This window comes from Podarcis vaucheri (genome assembly GCF_965113315.1).
Source record: "Podarcis vaucheri genome assembly, chromosome: 5".
Classification (NCBI taxonomy): Eukaryota; Metazoa; Chordata; class Lepidosauria; order Squamata; family Lacertidae; genus Podarcis; species Podarcis vaucheri.
In genome coordinates this window covers 11,012,643-11,034,088 of record NC_138763.1, presented here as the reverse complement: position 1 = coordinate 11,034,088, position 21,446 = coordinate 11,012,643, and the positions used below count along the sequence as shown (strand labels likewise).

At 41.4% G+C, this 21,446-nt stretch overlaps 1 protein-coding gene across 1 annotated transcript in view; it reads left to right on the top strand.

The window, feature by feature from the left end:
* LOC309533262 (uncharacterized protein) overlaps positions 1 to 21,446 on the top strand; it is a 464,396-nt gene that overhangs the window by 275,310 nt on the left and 167,640 nt on the right. The gene's annotated exons all lie outside the window — the stretch shown is intronic.

Genomic DNA, 21,446 nt, shown 5'->3' with positions numbered 1-21,446 from the left:
CCGTGAATCTGTCTAATCCTCTTTTAAAGCCACCCAAGTTGGTGGGCACCATTACCTCTTCTAAGAGCAAATTCCACAGTTTTACTACGCACTTTGAAAAGACGTACTCCCTTTTGCCTGACCCGAATCCTCCAGCATTCTGCTTCCTTGGATAACCCTGGGCACTAGTGTTTCTAAACATCGTGAATAACTTTGTACAGCTCTGCCATTGCCCCTCCCAACAACTCACCTTGAAAAAATAATAATAGAAAGCTCCAAATGTAACATTTCCTTCTAGGGGAGTTGTTCATTGGCTGAGCTGTGGCAAGTAGAACTAAACAATATTCCAAGTTATCATAGATTTCTATAATGGCATTACGATGTTGGATTTTTTATGATTTTTAAAAATAATCTTACAATTATTTATATCTTGCCTTTCAGGATATAAACTCTTCCATTGTGGATTGTCGTTAGATTACAACTTTTTAAAACAATTTTTTTAAATATGAAAATGTTATCAGAATCCTTTCCTTTGGTTAATTAAACAGTCTATGGCCTTTTAAACTGTTGGAGGTGGGAGTAGTTGTTTTTGTTAGTTACTATGTTGTGTAATCTTGTTTGTTTTTTATATTGTAAACCGTCCTGTGATCCTCAGTTGAAAGGCAACATAGAAATTGAATAAATAAATAGAGTAAAATTTCCCCAGAACATTTGCTGATAGATTAACCTGTAGCGGGCGACATACATGCATCCATCCTCAGCAGGCCCTGGGGTGGTCTTTGCCTGTTTCACTGTCTCTCTTTTCCGCAAAGCAGGGCTGGCTAACCTGTGTCCCTACTGGTGTTGTTGGACTCCTGATGTTGTTGGTGTTTTAGGTGTTTTCATCATGGGCAGATGGGGCTCGTCTCCCTGGGAAGGTAGCTCATCTAAGAGAAGGAAGACTCTGATCCTAAACCTCCTCTGCCTTGCAGGATATCTTCGGGAGTAAAAAAGGCTAAGGAGTAAACCATACACAAATTTGGAGTATAGTCCCTAAGATGTTTGGGTGGTACTTTGTACGCCTCCTTCTGGCAACTGCTGCAACCAAACTGGTGCCAAATGTATTGCTCTGCTTTCCTTTGGTCCACATGAGTGAGGGCAAGAAGGGGGGGGGATCTTGTTGTCTGAGCAGCTCAGGAGCTCCATACACACTGCCCAGGCTTGTGCCCCAGGGTGGTGGTCACTTTGGTGACGTGGATGGCGCTGTGGGTTAAACCACAGAGCCTAGGACTTGCCGATCAGAAGGTCAGCGGTTCGAATCCCTTCGACGGGGTGAGCTCCTGTTGCTTGGTCCCTGCTCCTGCCAACCTAGCAGTTCGAAAGCACGTAAAAGTAGATAAATAGGTACCGCTCCAGCGGGAATGTAAACGGCGTTTCCATGTGCAGCTCTGGTTCGCCAGAAGTGGCTTAGTCATGCTGGCCACATGACCCGGAAGCTGTACGCCGGCTCCCTCGGCCAATAAAGCGAGATGAGCGCCGCAACCCCAGAGTCGGTCATGACTGGACCTAATGGACATGGGTCCCTTTTACCTTTACCTTTAATGCAGCTGTTGAACTTCACTCCCAGAGGCTTACTCCATTGTCTCTCGAAACAGACCGATGCCAACTACAAAAAAACCCAACCTATTATGTATTGACTACATTCATGATATTGTAGAACCACCCTGGGACTCCTTTAGAAGGAAAACTTGGACAGAAATAAAATATGTAAATGATAATCATCATCATAATGACAACAATAATAGTTAAGGACTGTACAAACCTTGATTTAACTTTTATTGTATTTTCATAGTAAACAAATAACAAGAACCAAAGGTTGATGAGACTTTCTATCATAAACAGAATCATAAACCTTCTAGAGTCTTGTGCTTTTTATACACTGCTGCAGAGGAGGAATATATTTCTCATTCCAGAACCATTTATTTAATCTGTTGCCTTAACATGTTCCATTTTCCACTCAGAATCCAAAGAAGAAAAATTATAGACGTGCTTATAGTTTGTCCTCAATCTGAAGGAGATGTATGACTTGTATTAAACCTCAGCCATTGTGTAGTTGTCCTTGCTCACATATTTAATTAATGAAATTTGAAATTTCTAAGTGATTTGTTCTGCTGAAAATTGTAAAGGGATAAAACTTCAAAACCCACTTTACTACTTGATCAGTCTTCAGCTATTAATGCAGGAGAAACGCTTTTCAGAGAAAATTGCTCCACTAGATTCTAGATGTACATTCAGAATGAAATACAATTACAGCTGTTCAGCCACATTTCTTAGATGTGCAAGCACATAAATGGAAGCTCAGTTATGCTGGACTGTCCATGTGCTGGGACGATTCCTCCTAGATATTGTTTGATATTGTTTGATGCTTTAAGAAGCTTGAAATATCATCTTGTATGCGTTGTATACACTGGGAATCTGTCAGTTTATCAAAATACGTATTTTAAGAATCGTATCAAAATGTGCATTTTGATGTACTGTGTCCATAGGCAAATTGGTTAAAATGTCCATTGTAACATAGGTTCAGAGCTGGCCCGCCTATGAGGCGGACTGGAGCACCCACCTCAGGCAGCAGAATCCGCCACCACTAGTTTCTCGTGATGGCAGCTTCCAGTGCACAGCCCCAGTAAGTGAGGCTTTGGTGGAGGGAGGGCAGGGATGGCACCTTCCCATTTCTCCCAGGGCAGTAAAATAAGAAAGCCAGAAGCCGATGTGGAAATATGGAGAACTGAATTTAAGATGGGGGGGGGGGGCTGAGAGAAACCAAACTGACGGAATCGCTCATCCCTACTTATCCCAATCTTGGCACTGCTATTAGTACAGTTTTGGAAGTGTCTGGAGGACTATCTGACCCTGTTGCTTGAGATCAATTTGAGTTAATGCAGTGGCAGGATGTGAACTTGGTGCCTGAAGTGGTGCCGCTTACCCTCTCGACCCTTGCCTGTCACAGCTTATTAGAGCTTGTCAGAAAGGATTGGCCAGGTCGGTCCTGCAGCCCTGAAAGGGGTTGTGCTGCATCCCTCCTGTACCCTGAGTGGTACCTCGGGTTACATACGCTTCAGGTTACATACACTTCAGGTTACAGACTCCACTAACCCAGAAATAGTGCTTCAGGTTAAGAACTTTGCTTCAGGATGAGAACAGAAATCATGCCGTGTCAGTGCAGCAGCAGCGGGAGGCCCCATTAGCTAAAGTGGTGCTTCAGGTTAAGAACAGTTTTAGGTTAAGAACGGACCTCCGGAACGAATTAAGTACTTAACCTGAGGTACCACTGTAACTGTCATCCAGCTGACAAGATCCATTTTTGGACCAAGGTTCTTGAGGGAGCGGGTGGCCATCCAACTCCAGACATTCTTAGATGACGCAGGTTATACTGCCATATTTTCAATCTGGCTTCAGACCCATTTTTGGCACAGATAACATTTTGGTCAGGCTGGTTGATGACTGGCTTCAAGAGAAAGATTCAGGGGCGGAGTGTGATCTTACTGATTCTTCTGAGTCTGTCAGCAGCTGCTGATTCCATTGTCCATTGACTCCTGGAACAATTTTGGGGGTTGGGGCAAGGGCCACAATAATACAATGATTCCGTTCTTATGTGCAGAGTTGTTTCTAGACAGTAGCATTGAGTGACCCCGTGGCAATTGAGCTTTAAGGCTCTATCCTGTCCCTAATGTTATTTACCATATATATGTTCAATAGCTGCTTGGTATGGTCATCAAGAAGGGACGCGGATGGCGCTGTGGGTTAAACCTCAGAGCCTAGGACTTGCCGATCAGTAGGTTGGCGGTTCGAATCCCCGCGACGGGGTGAGCTCCCGTTGCTCAGTCCCTGCTCCTGCCAACCTAGCAGTTTGAAAGCACATCAAAGTGCAAGTAGATAAATAGGTACCGCTCCAGCGGGAAGGTAAACGGCATTTCCGTGCGCTGCTCTGGTTCACCAGAAGCGGCTTAGTCATGCTGGCCACATGACCTGGAAACTGTACGCCGGTTCCCTCGGCCAATAAAGTGAGATGAGTGCCACAGCCCCAGAGTCGGCCACGACTGGACCTAATGGTCAGGGGTCCCTTTACCTTTACCTTTATGGTCATCAAAGGATTTGGTCTCATTCCTCATGACTCCTATCTGCAGCTAGGGGTGTTACATCTGGTTTGTGTGTTTAAAATTTGTTTTATTATTTGTAAGGTCACATTTGCTTTATATGCTAAACATGGAGACCATTCAGAAGACCAATATTGAAACATGTTTGCGTTCTGTGATACTTTGGAAGTTATTGTGCGCATTGTTGTGCATTGTACATTGTTGATACTTTGTTAGTACTCACTGTTTGTGTTTGAATTGCTTTGCTTTGGGACTATGAGCCTATCAGCTCCTGCCTCACCCCCAGCTCTCTCATTGTAGCACCTGATCCTTCCACAATCCAACATGCTTGAGATGAGCTTTTTTATTTCTTATTTCCAACATCGGGTATGCTCATTCCCTCTGGAAATCTTTCAGAGGCTTCAATGAAGACAGGTGAATCTGGACAATGGAACAAGGAACTGGCAAAAGTTGAGAGGCAAGCCAAGAAAATCTGTCCTGTGTATATACACCATAGATAAATGGGTAGTGAAAATAATTTTAGTAGCTTGAAAGATATGAATGGTATTTGGAAACCAGGAGGAATACAGCATGGTAGATTTCAGCTAGGCAATTCCATACTAAGTCCTCATAACAAGTTGATCAGATTGCTGGGCTGAGGAAGTTTATAGATTATATAGCATCAGATTTTATAGTAAAGTTGTGTGGTATTGAAGTCCAGTGTCATGTGATAGCCTGTATTAAAAAGGTAACTTCCCACCCATTACCAAGATTTTCTTGATAGGCGATAAGGCCTGCAGTTTCCTCCTCCAGTATGTTGGAACGAGAGAACCAGCTTCCAACTTCAAAGACTAATGGTGCCTGACGGTATGGTTGAAGACCAGCAGACATCCTGAAGTGTGGTGGAGGTGGTTTGAACCTACATTCACATTAATTCTAAGTAATTCAATTTAATACAAAAGTGATTTTCATTAAAAAAAGTTTTAAAATAAATTCTAGTATTTTAGGAAATTGTAGGATTCATATTTTCTTTTTCTTTACTCCTTAAAGGATCGAGAGTACCTCAAAAAATCAAACCTTCTCCACCTCTCAGTACCTATAACTGTATAATACTTGATTTACTAGACAATTGCAAAGAACCCTTTCAACATGCACCTAAGTTTAAGCTGCAAGGAGATAGAGAGAGAGAATGTAGCATTGTTTTAAAATATTTACATATTTGTTCTATACAAATTCATTAATTAGACAAATATTTCATTTTAAAATTTTCCTAAGATGTAACTTTCATTACCATGGTAAATGCTGGACAAGGTGGATTAGCACTGTGTGATTTAATTGACAGAGCAGAGGCAGACGAGTATCTGGACTGAACACTACATATTTGCAATAGCCTAAGTGGACTTGTAAAGTTCAAAAATTCAAAAGCTCTTCCAGCACAGAATAGTTAAGGGAAAACAGCAAAACTCCAAGGTCACTGGGAATATTCTCAGGGTATTCTGACATGGCTTATCTTTCCTCACATGCCTACTGTTTCCCCCCTTTGCAAAGAATAGCTGCAGAGAATGGAAGCCATAGGCAGGCCTTGTGCCATCCCTTATTTGAGTTCTTTTATACTCCTCTTTTTAAAGAAGCTGTCAAGTTCTTTTCTGGTGCTGACAGGGAAGGCCAAATCTGCAATACTGGAAAAGAGGCAGAGAGAGAGAGAAAGAAACTTTTTGTGTTGATGTTTTACTAAGTGAGCTAAGGAGAATTTTAGAATCATGTAATTTACTCCGGAGGCATTTACTGTACATAGCCATAGTGATGGTAATTTCTTTCATTGTTGAAGTGAAAAGATAACCATCAATCAGTTGTCAATTGGTCAATTGCAGCAGTGATGAAAAGAAACTGGTAGGAACAATCACTTTCGGTGGCTACCTAGACTATTTGGGGTCTGGAGGAAAACATGGGAACTGGAGTTAGTAAAACTGGAATGAGACTCAGAGGGTGGTGGTATGAAAGGGTGGGAGTTTAAATGCAATATAAACAATAACGTTCAGAGAGCTGTGGGAATTATTTGAAATACAGACAACTTTCTTCAAGTGAAAAATAGGGTTGTCCAGAGACATTCAACTTTAGTTGTGAACTGGAGCAATTATTTGGGAAATTGAAGAATCTGAATATAAATGCAATCACATCTTCCATAAGCTTGACAAGAAGCCTAACTATTCTGCCATCCATCCTAATAGAATATAGAGCTTGCTCTTGAGTGTTATGACTGATGTGTTAATATACATGGCTACACTGGAAACAGAAATAATAATAAATTTGAAAATACAGAATGACCACACATGGATCTCAGTATTACTGATAAAAACATTTTTTTAAAATACTTGACTTCATTAAGGCTACTTGACTGCTTTCATGGGAATAATGCTCTTTCTTAACTGTGTCTCAAATAACAGCTTTTTGTAGTGGTGTGAAAGCACAAAATGAGATGACATAAGAGCATTTGGTTACCTTTATTTATTTATATATTTATCGGTCTATCTATTTAGATTTCATAGACAAAAAAATATTCTAATTTAACCTTCCTTGGTTTGCTTTTCTTCTTTTTTAGGCACTGTAGTCTGACTGATCTGAGGGGTTTTTAATTTTTTTGTTATTGTATTTCATGTTATTTTGCTGTGGTAGGTTAAAAAAAGGATTACAGGCCCACCAGAAGGAAGAGATAGCATCACTTTGTAATCCAGCCCATGGTTTCCTAGATACCGTATTGTCTCTTCTGTTCCGCTATGTGAAAAATGTTGAATATCAACAATGGGTTTCAGTGCTGTATTGTTGAGTTTTGTATGAACTAATCTAGCTTCGCTAAAAAAGAGAGAGAGAGAGAGAAAAGAAAGGGGGGAGAGGAAAAAAAACTACAGCTTTGGACAAAAGTCTATAGCCAGAGCATTCGTAATTCCCCATGCACAAGAGCTGACTGTGTCTCTGGGAAGACATTTTACTCGTTTGCTTTCTTATTTCCTAGAGTTTTCTAGTCCTGCTTTCAGGTGTTTGCTACCTATTAAAATCTCACCTGCCCGGGGCACTGTACTTGAGAAAATTCTGCAACCTGTCAGATGATGTAGGTCTCATAAAGACAGCTCTGTTCAGGGTTTGAAAGGTAAGCTTTTGCTTAACTCCTCTGCTGCCTTTGCTTATGGAATGCCAACTTGATTGGCCTAGCTGTGAAACTTTGCAACGGTCTCTCTGGTTTGTGAGCATGTATAGCAGCAGTTTCATTGCATCCAAAAAGACATCTGTATGAACGTGGGGATAGAGAATGGGGATGGAGGGGGTGTGACTGGAGTGAAATGTACCATTTTCTAATTATGGGTTGGGAAACGAGTGGCTAAAAACTGTATCACCTGCATAGAGGTGCCTTGATAGCATAGGTAGGCACACATTTGTAGGTTGTCAAGTTAATAAAAAAGGACAGAGAGATCAGGTCTGAAATACGCTGTGTTTTCTAAAAGGGTTTTGTTGTTTAAAAGCTGAATGGTGCATTTGTTTTTTTCTCATTTGTTGGTTGTGAAGCTGTGAGCAGGGAGTTTGGTACATTGATGCCTGTGTGTGTGTGTGTGTGTGTGTGTGTGTGTGTGTGTGTGTTTCTATGCTGGAGGTGGTGTTTGAAGTTTAGTGGGTGGAGGGTAACAAATAAGATTTTGGGTCAGAGACATGCAGTTTATATCAAACCGATGGAGAAACGCTTGTTGCTTTATTTACCAAATGACATTCTTTACAAACCTAAAAAGAACAATAAGGTCATTTATCAGATCAGTAGCTAGTTAATTTAAGCAGCATTACTGTCATTAGTACTATATATGGAGAATAAAGAATGATATAAGAATAGTAACCAGTTAGAAGATAGCTAGCAAGAATAAGAAATTGCAAGTTATCTGCCTTTTATTTGTGTGTGTGGGGGGGGTGATAGAAAACCATTTATGTGCAGAATCCACAAGGATTGTGTCAAGTTCAAATAAAAGAAATGTCTATACTAGCAAATGCTTGCTACTGTTCAAGCTTAAGACATATTTAGAGTTTTGTAACTTTAGAACTGCAAATGTGCATGGGAGGTCAGTTATGGCTATTTGCAATTGTGGGCAAAACATAACAACAACATCCTCATCATCATAGTTTCATGCTGGCAGCTTGCAAGCATTCCTGCTTGTAATGAAAGCTTGTTGTTGTTTGCAGAGGGCATACTGCAGGTCTGTAAGATCCTATTCTTGTCCTATCCAGTCTTGTTCTTTCACCCCTTTACCCCAGGAATTAGAGGAGAGGGCAAATGATGCTTTCTTAACCCCTGTATTTAGTGGCAAGCAATGATGCGCTCCCTGTTGAAACCATTTCTGACCCTGTGCTTGGAGTGGTGAGTTTGAGTTTTTCCCCTTCCTTGCCCATCATTGTCAGTCAATTATAGGATGGAACTGAACCAGAAAATCTGGTACAGTCTGGCAATTAGTACAAAGGGTTTCCAGTCTAGTGTAAAGAGAGAGATGCAAGAGCCCCAGCAGCTAGAGAAATAGTTTTGATTGGCCACGGACATTGCCTTTTAGTGCTGCTTGGTTACTTCCTAAAGATACTGCCTCCTACCCTACAGGTCTTCTCCTTAAAGTACTACATTATGGGCCTACTTTTAAGATGTCTTTTTTTGGTGGGCTTTCTTCCCCCCTTTCTTAGCTATTCCATCTCCCATTTTCAGACTGTCATTTTAACCCATCAAATAGACACATTTTGACTTGCACAACAAAGAGCCAAGTTATCAACATTCACAGAAACTGACATTTTTAATTCAGGCTTCATTTTGTCTTTGATTCATGACAGTGAACTACAAAGACATTTAAAGTTTTCCTCCCTTTATTTTTCTTTCTTTTAAATTCAGCATTTGGGATGTTTGTCTTTTTCCTAGCACTCATATTTCCCTTTCTACCTTTCCCTTGCTGTAATATATAATTAGCACTATCAAAACCATCAGCTATTATCCACTGTGACTTTTGACCTTTGTTTTGATCTTTCCAGCAGCCACCCACCCCCACCCGCTAAAAAATCTCACAGTAAATTTTAACTGGCTCTTTTAATTTACAGAAAAGGCAATGTAATTTACATCACCAATATTTGTGTCTTAACATGTTTATTGTGAACATGTAATTCAGAATCATGGGTTGTAGCTAACTATGGTCCACTCAGAGATGACCCATTGAAATCAAAGAACCTAAATTAGTCATGTTAATTAACTTCAGTGAATCTTCTCTGACTAGCACTAACATTGGATACAACCCAATGAATTGTTGAGTAAAAGTAAAAATAGCATAATAATCCTGAAATAATATACGTTTAAAATATTTGGAAGTGTAATAGGTGCATACTATAGAAATATAGTTTCAGATAAAGCTGTAGCCTTCATCTTAAAAAAAAGTGCAATGCATTATTTTGACAAGCATTAAAGAAAGACTCCTATTTATTTACAAGTTATTGATGAATGAAATGTTCAGACTGATATACTGAAATTGTCCCAGAACATGGCTGGGAATGAGCAATGTGGGAAAATACTGAAAACAATATATAACACAATTGAAATAGATTTTGAGATTATGTAATCACACATTCCTTGGACATCCAACTTCTTAGAAAAGTTATTGGGCATGCTTCTGTATCATGGTTTTGTTCACTTAGCAAGGGATTTTGTGCATACATGAGCAATAAGTTCTATTTATTGCATATGGTAACTGTTCTTGTGAAAGTTGGACATTGTGGAATTCCTAAAAATTAAAATGTTTCATAGAATATTTAGAACATCTGTGTGCATGTGGGTGGGCACCTCTTTTTTTCATTCACTTTTTTAAAAAATTGCTCATTTTTGCATATCTGCTCTGTTGGGATCCTTGAAAAGTGCTTCAGACACATGATAACAAAATATTCGATTCAGTGGTTAGCTGCTTTTGCTTTGTCAGTGTCTATGAACCTAATGATAGGATGACAATAATGGTGATGATGAGATTAAAGTGCTGCCCACTTCAATTGATGCTCCTTGTTTCTGTAATTAGAATTATAGGCCTGGAGGACTGGAACATCCCTGAAGGGCATCTACTCCATCTCTGGTATAATCGGGATAATTTATACCAGAATATTTCAAACTGGGTGAGGCTATATTTTAGGGCAGCAAAGTCAACAATAATCCAGATTATTGTATGCCTCTAGAAGGACCAAAGTGTTGTGCCAGACATGCCTGTTAAGAAATGAACCAATATCATTATAAAAAATAGCTGCCATTCAGTTTATTTCTTATGCAAGAAAAACTTCTGATTTGTACCTCACTCAAATGTGATTTGTTACCAGAAGTTTTGTGTGCCCTCTGGTTTTGACGCCTGAAAAGGGGTGTGCTCACAATAATTGCCTCTGATTCTTATAAAGGATGATCAACCTGGGTATTTGGAGTAGAGCTGTTCTGGTGGCAGTTAGTCCATCTAATGGAAGCTAGTAGTGAGTAAATCCAACTAATATGCAGTCAGGGGTCAATAGCTGAAGTGTGTATTGAAATTAGTTGGATAGCAATGCTAGCTTCATGAAGTATCCTTTGACAAGGAAAACGTTGGCTACCATACATAAACCTGCATTCCCCACCTCATGGGTTAATCATGGGAGAAATGAAACCTAAAGGAGTTCACCCTGACCAAAAAACCAAAAAATAAAAAAATTAAAATGGAATGAGAGCCCATCAAGTGGATGATGGATGGTCTTCCATTAGATCCTTGCAATCATGCCAGCCCCAGATGTATAAGTAGTTTCTCCTTGTCTGGATTCAGAATTCTATGATTTTATGAAGAAGAGTTTGGATTTGATATCCCGCCTTTCACTCCCTTTAAGGAGTCTCAAAGCGGCTACCATTCTCCTTTCCCTTCCTCCCCCACAACAAACACTCTATGAGGTGAGTGGGGCTGAGAGACTTCAGAGAAGTGTGGCTGGCCCAAGGTCATCAGCAGCTGCATGTGAAGGAGAGGAGATGCGAACCCGGTTCCCCAGATTACGTGACTACCGCTCTTAACCACTACACCACACTGGCTATCATGATAAGCAGTGTTCGAAATTCCCATTGTTCTAGGCACATTTTACGACAGGGAATTTCATTAGTGCAAACAGTTTCTGAGCCCGGGGTACAATACTGCACCTAAGATTTCAGATTAAAACTGCAGAATGGAAGGAAAGGACAACCTTTTTCTCCCTCCCCACTTCCAGCTACTCTCTGAAGACTGGAGAAGAGACCCTCTTAAGAATATTAGGCGGGTGGGCAGGGGGAGGACTAGACCATGTGAAAAATGAACACAATATTTTAGCTGCAGTTCATTCATTTTCAGCTTTGTATTCTTGTTATAAAAAAAATGCCCAGGCATTCCGTTGTTGCGCCCATAACCTAGTTTTAAGGTGCCATTTTGCTCCTAGCTTTCATATGTTAGTTTCTAACACTGATGATAAGGTCATACCTTCCAGACTTTTGCAGCAGAGAAAACTTCAACTTTGATTTCACTAACAGACTGAGTAAACAAACAGTGTGGAGGTGCTTTTGATGATTGGTTACTTGTTCCAGGGAGCTGGTCTTAACCCATTTTGGGGTCACATGCCCTCTAAAGAATCAGTTTTGCAATCTGGGGGTGCTTCTTGATCTGTCTCCACAGATTTGCCTTAGTGGCAAAAATGCCTTTTACTGGCTGTGACTCCTGTCTAGATAGAAAAGCCTGGCTATGGCTATCATGCTCCGGTATAGTCCAAGTTAGATGTCTTGTACATGGCGTTGCCCTCAGACACTGACTGGGAACTGGACGAGTGGAAGCTAATTCAGAATACAGGCATCAGGCTACTAACTGGGATTTGGCACTGGGAAAACTGAGTTTCATTTCTGAGCACAATTCAAAGGGCTGGTGCTTACTTCTAAAGCAGGGGTGAGGACACTCAGTCCTGGGGCCCAAATGTGGCCCTCTAGGTTTCTCTGTCTAGCCCTTTGGTCTTGCTTCACATTCTCCTTTATTGTTTTTGCCTGCCTAGGCAGTGTTCTTGAACTCTGCTATTGTTTGCCAGGGTGGAGCATCTGGCTGTCCACATCCATTTATGGCACACAGCCCCCAGAAGGCTGCAAATGAGGCAGTGCAGCCCAAATGTTTCACCACCCCTTTAATAAATGCATAAATGTGAAGATGTTCTTCTGATAACATCAAAGTGAAAGATAAATGATTAATAATATTGAACCCCAGAATTTGTGGTTTGTGAAAAAAGTACTGTACCCAACATAGGATAGGAAACTGGCTTATACTGAGTAAAACCATTAGTTTATCCAGATACAGTGGTACCTCTGGTTATGTACTTAATTCGTTCCAAAGGTCTGTTCTTAACCTGAAACTGTTCTTAACCTGAAGCACCACTTTACCTAATGGGGTCTCCTGCTGCCGCTGCACCGTTTCTGTTCTCATCCTGAAGCAAAGTTCTTAACTCGGGGTAATATTTCTGGGTTAGCGGAGTCTGTAACCTGAAGCGTATGTAACCTGAAGCGTATGTAACCTGAGGTACCACTGTATATATTGTCTACACTGACCAGCAGCAGCTACCCAGGATTTCAAGGAGGGTTATCTTCCAGCTATACTAGGAGATATACCTGGACCCCCTGGAGCAGATCAGAGGTCCATGGAGGGAGGAGAGGAAATGAAAAGCCTGTTGTGCCAACAGACCCCTGATGGCTTAATAATAATAATAATAATAATAATAATAATAATTTATTACTTAAACCCCGCCCATCTGGCTGGGCTTCCCCAGGCACTCTTGGATGCAACACAATGGGCAGGGCCAGCCCACTCATGAGGCAGGGTGAAGCAGCCACCTCAGTTGGTAGAAGCCCCCCAGGTGGTGCCCCATGGGTGCCCCACCCACCTCACCGCCTCTGCCACCAGCACTGGCGCCAATTTCCTCAATCTCACCAAAATCTCACAAGATCTGATGGAGTGTGAGCGATCTCATGGGATTTTGGCAAGATGTTTCTCAGTAAAATTTGGCGTTTCTCTGCCAGTGGCAACGGCATGGCAGCACCGATGTCAGCGGCAGATGCCGCAGGGCGGGCAGTGCAGCCAAGCAAGGCAGCACTTCACATTTCTCCCCAAGCAGTGAAACGGGGCACACTGCCCCTGCCAGTGGGGGAAAACTGTGGCTACCAACATAAATAATGTTGATAAGTTTCTTTGAAGAAGCATTAGTAAGGGTGGAATATGGGAGTGGTGTATATAATGATGCATGGTATAGAGAAAGTGGACAAAGACACAGTTTTCTTCCCTTCTCTCACATTATTACAATGCAGGGCCCTCCAATGAAGCTGCTTGTTAGAATTTCAGGACAGACAAAAGAAGGTACTACTTCACATAGTGGATAGTTATACTATGGAATTTGCAACTAGAAGATACAGCAATTCCAGTGGATAAGGCTATCAGTGGCTACAAGTCATGATTGCTATGTTCTGCCTCCACTGTCGGAAGCAGTATGCTTCTGAATACTAGTTGCATGAAACCCCAGGAAGGCAGAGTGCTGTTGTGATCAGGTCCTGCTCACAGGTATCCCACAGTCATCTGGTTGGTGGGATCCTGGACTAGGAGGGCCATTGAATTGATCCTTCAGATACTTCGTGCATTCTTACATTGTTACATACAGGACTATCCTTAGGAAAGTAGGATATGACTACCCTATGTTTAGAATCTCCACTGTCAGAGATAGTAATCTTCTGTATATCCATTGCTGTTGGGAGAGTGCTGTTGCTTGTCACCTTTCCATAGACATCTGGTTGGCCACCATGAGAACAGGATTCTAGACTAGATGATGGGTGGGTAATGATGGTAATGATGATGATATGATCCAGCAGGGCTCTTAGGAAGATGTTGTCAATGGTGATGTTAATAAATAATTACACTTGGAGTGTATGGGTTGTTAGGGGAGGGGTAGTACCCCTGGTGGGGGACACATTGTGCTCCTTCTGGGGTACAGTGTCTGCCTTTGGTTCCCACCCTCCACTCAGCTCTCACCTGTCACTCCTAGAAGCTGTCACCATGCAACACCAGCCACACCCCAGAAATGGCTTTGCCTGGCCAGCTAAACCAGGTGAGAGTAGCTGAAGGGTCTCAAACCTTTAGTGAGTTAGGGACTTCCCCTGCATCAAGCCCAGTCAAGCCCAGGCAGATTGAATGGCTGAGACAAGTAGTGGGTCCAACGGTCAAGAAGGCAGTTTCTGCATGTGCTGTGGAGGGAAGTGAGGGGCAGATGGGACTCATCAACCTGGGAAGGTAGCTCATCTAGAAGAAGGAAAATTCTGATCTTAAACCTCTGCTGCCTTCCTGGATTTCTTCAGGAGAAGAAAAGGCTAAGGAAGAAACCCAACACAAATCCGGAGTGGAGTCCCTAAGATGGTTGGATGGTGCCTTGTACATCTCCTTCCGTCAACTCCTGCAGCTAAGCTAGTGCTAAACGTATTGCTGTGCTTTCCTTTGGACCACATCCGTGAGGCTGAGATGGGAGTGTTGTCATCTGGGCAGCCCAGGAGCTTCATACATACACACTGGGTCTTGCACCACTTTTGCTCTAGCTTCCAATCAAGGAATGGTTTACTTGGATGGGTACACAAAATTAGAGATGTTTTTGACCTTCCAATGAGGGATACAAGTAGCTGCTCAGAGAAGGACGAGATGGAATAATTATCTTTCTTAAGATAAATAACTTCCTTCAGTTCTTTACCTTAAGACCACAGCCAGTTTGTTAAATATTTTCCTGCTCCAGTTCATTGATTGCTGCTTATGGCTCATGGTGAAGCACTGTGTGTGATGATAGCAAGTAGGTAATGCATTTCCTTTACTATGGGAGAGAAAGGGGGGCATAGGTCAGCATTTGCCAGATACCTCTAAATAATTAGTGAACAGGATTGTGTAAACTTCTATGGTGCTTTGTCATTAGAAATAAAATACCACCTTAAAAATACCACCGGTCCCAATCCATTCCTAACATAGCTCTGTTTGTAACAAAATTAGTAGTTGTAGTTCTGGTTCTCATGTTGCTTTTCAGGCACAGAATTGAAAATTACAGTAGTACCTTGTTGTTAGTCTGCCCCATTTAGCATCCATTTCATGGAACGTCCACGGCAAACCCGGAAGTACCAGAACGGATTACTTCCGATCTTGCCGCTCTCGCATGTGCAGAAGCACTAAATCACGTGTGCGCAGAACGGTGCTTTGTCGGGCATCCCTTTGTCGGGCATCAAGTGTCCAGGGCTCCGGAACGGATCCCAGACTCAAAACAAGGTACATAAGGAATTCCTCAGTTCTAGTTTCAAAAGCTCTGTTTGTAAATTTAAAGTACAGATTCGCAAATTATAGCCATAACTTAATGGTGTGTTAAGGATCCAGTTTAGTGGACTCCTCATTGACTTGATGTATTTGAAAGGGGTTAAGATGAGAAACAGTACTTAGGAGGTGGCAGAACTGATGGTAGTTCACTATGACTTGTTTACACCATGACTTGGATTGGTCAGAGTGGCTGCTTGCGCTCTAGACCCTTGCCCCTCTTGACTGATAAAAACTAGCAGGGAGGGGACAGCTGGCTGACTAACACCTTGTGAGAGGAGGTGGTCTCTGCCTGCTTGAAGGGGGGCAGTGGTAACACAGCTCCTTAAGAAGCTCTCCCTGGATCCAGAAAATCTAAGTAATTACCAACCAGTTGTCTCCTTGGGCAAGATTCTTGAATAGGTGGTCATTGGCCAGATCCAGATGCTCTTGAAAGAAACTGATTTAATAGATCAATTTCAATCTGGGTTTTGGTCCAGTTTTGGCACAGAAACTGCTTTGGTTGCCCTGTGTGATTACCTGAGAAGGGGGTGGAATATGTCCCTGTTAATTCTCCTTGACCTCTCAATGACTTTTGATACCATGACCATGCCCGAGTTAACAGTGGGTGCAGTCCTTCTGTTCTTACTTGGATAGTAGTCTCCAGAAGGTGGTGCTTGAGAAGTGCTCTTCAACCCCGTGAAGCTTTCAGTGTGGGGTTCCTCAGTGTTCAGTTTTATCCCCTATATGCTATTTAGCATCCACATAAAACCACTGAGTGGGGTCATCCAGGGTTTTGGAGCATGTTGTCAGCAATATGCTGATGACACATCTGCATGTGTGGCAGTAGATGTGCTGTTACTTGCTTCAGTAACAGACTGATTGAGAGACAACAAACTGAAGCTCAATCCAGATAAGACAGAGGCAGTGATAGTGGGGGATTCCCTAGACTACTCTTGGTGGGGTTACACTCCCTCTGAAGGAGCGGTTATGTAGCTGGGGAGTACTCCTGGATTCTCTGCTGTCACGTGAGGCTCAGGTGGCCTCAGTGGGACTGAGTGCCTTCCATCAGCTTTGGCTAGTGGCTCAACTGCACCCCTATCTGGTCAGGGGTTACCATCTATGCTCTGGTAACCTCTATTACTATTCCTCCTCAATACACTGAGCTCCTCACATGCATTTAGGGAGAAGAGGTACCATAGCAGCTGATCCTGCCCTTAAACTCTGCACGTTGCGGCTGAGATAGGAATGAGCTCCCTGTGCATACAACTATATATACATGTTATGGGGCCTGCAATCACGGTCATGCCAGGAATACTGATTATCTGTACAGGCTCTATGCATGCTCACTCTCATCTATGGCTTAATGTGCAGAGGTCAGGGAGAGCCAACACACTCACTCCTGCTTCCTTCCACCCCTCATGATAAATGATTGTGATAAATGATTAAAAATGAGGATGTAAATATTATTTATATAATAGTATCTCTCTTCTTAGGACTATATCATATGCTACAGAGGTAAACCTGAGTTTGCCATCAAGTGGTGTTATGTCTCTCTCTCTCTCTCTCTATATATATATATATATATAGAGAGAGAGAGAGAGAGAGTACTTGCAAACACATTTTTTTGCATCACATATACATTTTTTGTCACTTCCACACTTTGTGTTGTTCTGTGTGCACATTCGTCTAAGATGTGCACCGTAAAAATATAATATATGAAGTAGTCTAAGGATCTGAAACAACTGAAGTCTTCTCTTTGCATGTATGGGTGCAAAGTGCCTTTAAAATATTAAGTATATATTTAAAGCAAATTGAGCTGGTTTGAGCTATTGATTTGAGGGCAGCTATTGCAAAGCCTTAGTACCATAAGCTTCACTTCCAGTGTTTTTTAGCTAATGCTCTTGAACATTGTTGCAAATTATAAAATTTAATTAGCTATAAAAATGCCAGGAGGAACATACAGCACACTATTGTCTTGATATCTTTCCTGAAATTAGTCTTTTAAAGCAAATTTGCCATATTAATCATCTAAAATATTTTTGATCACTGAATTATTAGGGTTTCCTCCCCCCCCAGCCTGTTTTCAGGTATTCATTGCCATAGGTGATTGCCTCTTAATTACTACATGGGTGCTTTCTATTCACTCGTATTAATTCATGTTTTCTGGCACGGTCCCAAACGGCAGCCTTGCCCTATATCTTCTAATTACTTCTATAATTGAATTTGCCCACTTTTCTTAACCTATTTTTTTAAACTGACTGTGTTTGTTCATGGTTTATTGTGTCTTTTTTGTGTCAGTCCTCCGCAAGCAGAATGTACATTGATTCTTTCCTCGTTTCTCATTAATTTTCAAGAGCTCTGCTGTATGTCTGTTTTTTTCAGCCTGTCAGGCCTATTGCTAGACCAAAAAATAAAATAAAAAGACTCTTATTATTAAAGGTTAGGTAAAATAGACCGAAGTTAATTAATTCATTAGTAACTCTGAGCCAATTACCGAAGCCTCCTCTTATTTATATACTTGTTAACAAGACAGAAATGAGAAATATCCATTATGGGCTTGTATCCTTCAGAAGTTGGTCAAACCCCTCTAGAACTTATGCATTTCGTTCCGCACACACACAAAAATTAAACACTGATTCCAAATTAAAGGCTTACAGTTCAATTGGCAAATATACTGAGAAGTGTTAGAGTGCATTCAGGCATGACACTTAAAGAACCTGAAGCTTCTCTTACATCTGCTATTTGTAGGCTAGTGTGAACTAGAAAATAAAATTTTTCCAACTGAAGGTGCATTCTAGCTAATCTTAGTTTCAGTATTCAGTTTTTGATACAGGGAGTGCAAAAGAGAGTTTTATCATCACTTTTGAAAACAGCCATGTAGTACAATCTGATCCATGTCTAAAGTGAGTCCCACTGGTTTCCATTGGATTTGCTCCCAAGTAGGGCCACAATTTTCAAGAGGGTTGAAAACCAGCTGAGGAGCCATTGGATGCGGTGTAAGTATGGCTTCATGGGTGGACAGAAGGCCTACCAAGTGAGATGGCACATCCACTTCTCAAGGAATTCCTAATAACCCCACTGACAGCAACAATGGCACAGCTGCGTTTAATATCGCTGCTGCTAGGGCTTGAGGGGCGTCCTGCACCTGGAAAAGAAGGGAAAGGATCATGCACATGCTATAGCAAGGGAAGCACACTCACTTCTGCCTCTAGCCCTGCACACCACTGCAATGCGGCCCCCAGAAGAACTAATGTGGCCCTCAAGCGCACATGAATGTAAATGTAGAGGAGCGAGATTGGCATTTTGATCCTACAGCCTTTTAAATGTATCTGTTTTGGTTTTATTATTTACTTTCGATGGAGGGTGGTATATAAATTTAATAAATAAAATAAAAATAAAAATAATAAATGTTGAGCATTGGTGTTGGTGAGAAGGGATTTATTTTTTTAATGCAAGATGGAGAAAAAACAGGGTAGTTTCCCCACCTCAGAATCTGCATTACTACCACGTTGGGATTGCTTACAGAGGCAGTTTTAGGGCAGGATGGCCGAGTGAGCTGCTCTGGGCACTGGGCTGCGCGGAGTGCCATAACAATGCTGTAGAACAGAGCGTGAGAGGCAGGGGGACCAAATGTTAGCGTTGTACAGGGTGCCGCTGGAATTTGAGAGCCCAAAGTCCACCCCTGTTCCATAGCAAATGTGTATAGGATTGTACCCAGAGCTGTCCATTGAAGAAAAGGCAACAGTGTCTTTGTTCCAACTTAGTAACAGACTTTTGCCAAATATCATTTAGAAGTACTTGCTTTATTCTTAGGGTTGCCAATTCTTCTGGAAGGGGGAAATGCTGATGTAGTGAATTTTCACATTCTTGTTTATTTCCACGCATGCCCTTATAGTGCCCTGTTATTATTACTTTAGTCTATATCATGTTGACAAAAATGCTAATCAACACAATTTTTTACTGTAATCACTCCCCATCCAAATTTTAATTCAAGTATCCCTCAGTCCCCCCATGTATTTCCTACACCAGGGCTGAGTTTTGGATTATGCAAAATAAGGGATATTTCTGGTCATATGCAAAGGGCAGTCCTCTCATCTACAATTTTGCAAGTGTTTCTAGCTCAGAGGATACAATTTCCAAGCAGTCGCCATCTCTTCCATTCTTAGAAATTAACTATTAGACTTCTATGTTTAATCTATATCAAAGTTAACCAGTGTTTCTTCTGCTAGGGCCTCTCCATGCTCACATAATCCTTCAACTAAATAGCGTATTTCCCTCTTTTCCTGCATTCCTTCTTTTACCTCCCTCCTTTAAGATTATCCTTTTATAGTATCTCCTACCTTTCTTGTCCTTCAGATCTGTTGTGAAAATCTCCATAATGCTATTCTAATAAAATTACAACCCTATTCTGATAAAACTGAGATTAGCTTTCAAAATTAGAGCAGGTAAAACAGTATAAAATAAAAACTAGAGTAAAAATTATATTCAACGTCATACTGGCACCAATTTCACCAAGAATGAAATCAAAGTGGTTTGAAAGCAAATGAATTAATATTAAATTCATATTTTCCAAATTCTTGAAGGCTTGTTCAGATTCTGGAATGCTGTGTTCTGGAATGTGTCCATAGTGTTGCCTATCAAGTCCTAAATGGCCTGGTACCTGGCTATCTGAAGGAAGGAGAGCTTTCTAACACATTAACCTGCCCAAATGGTCATTATTGGAGGCTTTTCTTAGAGTCCCAAAATGATATCTTAAAAACTGCTCAACAACTTTGGCAAAAATAAAATAAAAAAATAAAGCTCAATAACTGATAGCACCTGAATCCATATCTCCAGATTATTTATTTATGTCATAAAATTTATACACCGCTTGACTGTTAAAAAAAAAAAATCAGTTTACAAAAGATGAAACAGTAAAATCAAGAAAAAAATACAACCCTGCCTTAAACCATACAAAAGTTAAAATACTAAAACAGATAAAAAATACTTCCGCTTTCTAAGCATCTGGGTAGGCTTGTCTAAACAGGGATGTTTTTAGCAGGCACCAAAAAGAATACAGTGAAGACGCCTACTTCATCTCAATAGACAGTGAGTTCCAAAGTATAGGAGCTGCCACACTAAGCAATCAAGTTCTTACAAATGTGGAATGGGTATTATGTAGCATCTGTAGTAGTGCCAATTCCACTGATCAAAGCGGGCACATATGGGGGAGGGCAATGCCGTAGGTAACCTGGTTCCACATTGTTAAGGGCTCTATATACTGATAATAACACCTTGAAATTGGTTGGCCCTGTAGCAAATCAGCAACCAGCGCAGATCTCTGAGCACATGTGTTATGTGCTAACAAGGTCTCACTCCTGTCAGCAATTGTGCTGCAGCATTCTGCACTAACTTCAGCTTCTGGATCAAGTGTGAGGGAAGCCCCACATAGAGTACATTGCAGTAATTCAGTCTTGAAGTAATCAATGCATGAATTACCATGGCCAGGCTTTCCTAGTGCAGAAATGACTGTAACCTGGAACTCCTAATGTCTGTTCCCTACAGCTTTATGTAGATATTAAATAGCACCGGAGATAAGATAGTCCCCTGCGACACTCCATGACATAGCTGCCAGGGGGCTGAAAGACATTCTCTCGATGCTACACTGGTCCTAAAGGTAGGATTGGAACCACTGTAATACAGTGCCCTCAATTCCCATCCCCCAGAGCCAGTCCAGGAGGAACCATGGAACAGTATCAAGAGAGAGGTCAAAACACAGGACCAAAGTGGCAGTCCCCCTGACCCACTCTCTGCAAAGGTCATCCATCAGGGTGACCAAGGGTGACTCAGTCCCATGGCAAATCCTGAACCCAGACTGGAATGGATCTAATATTGTAGCTGCCAACAGAATAAAACACAGTTGATTGGCTTTGGTATACTTTAAACAGAAGTAACTCCCTTGAAATACCAGTAAATGAGGTTTTCTTCCCACTGAGAAAAGATTGTGATATTG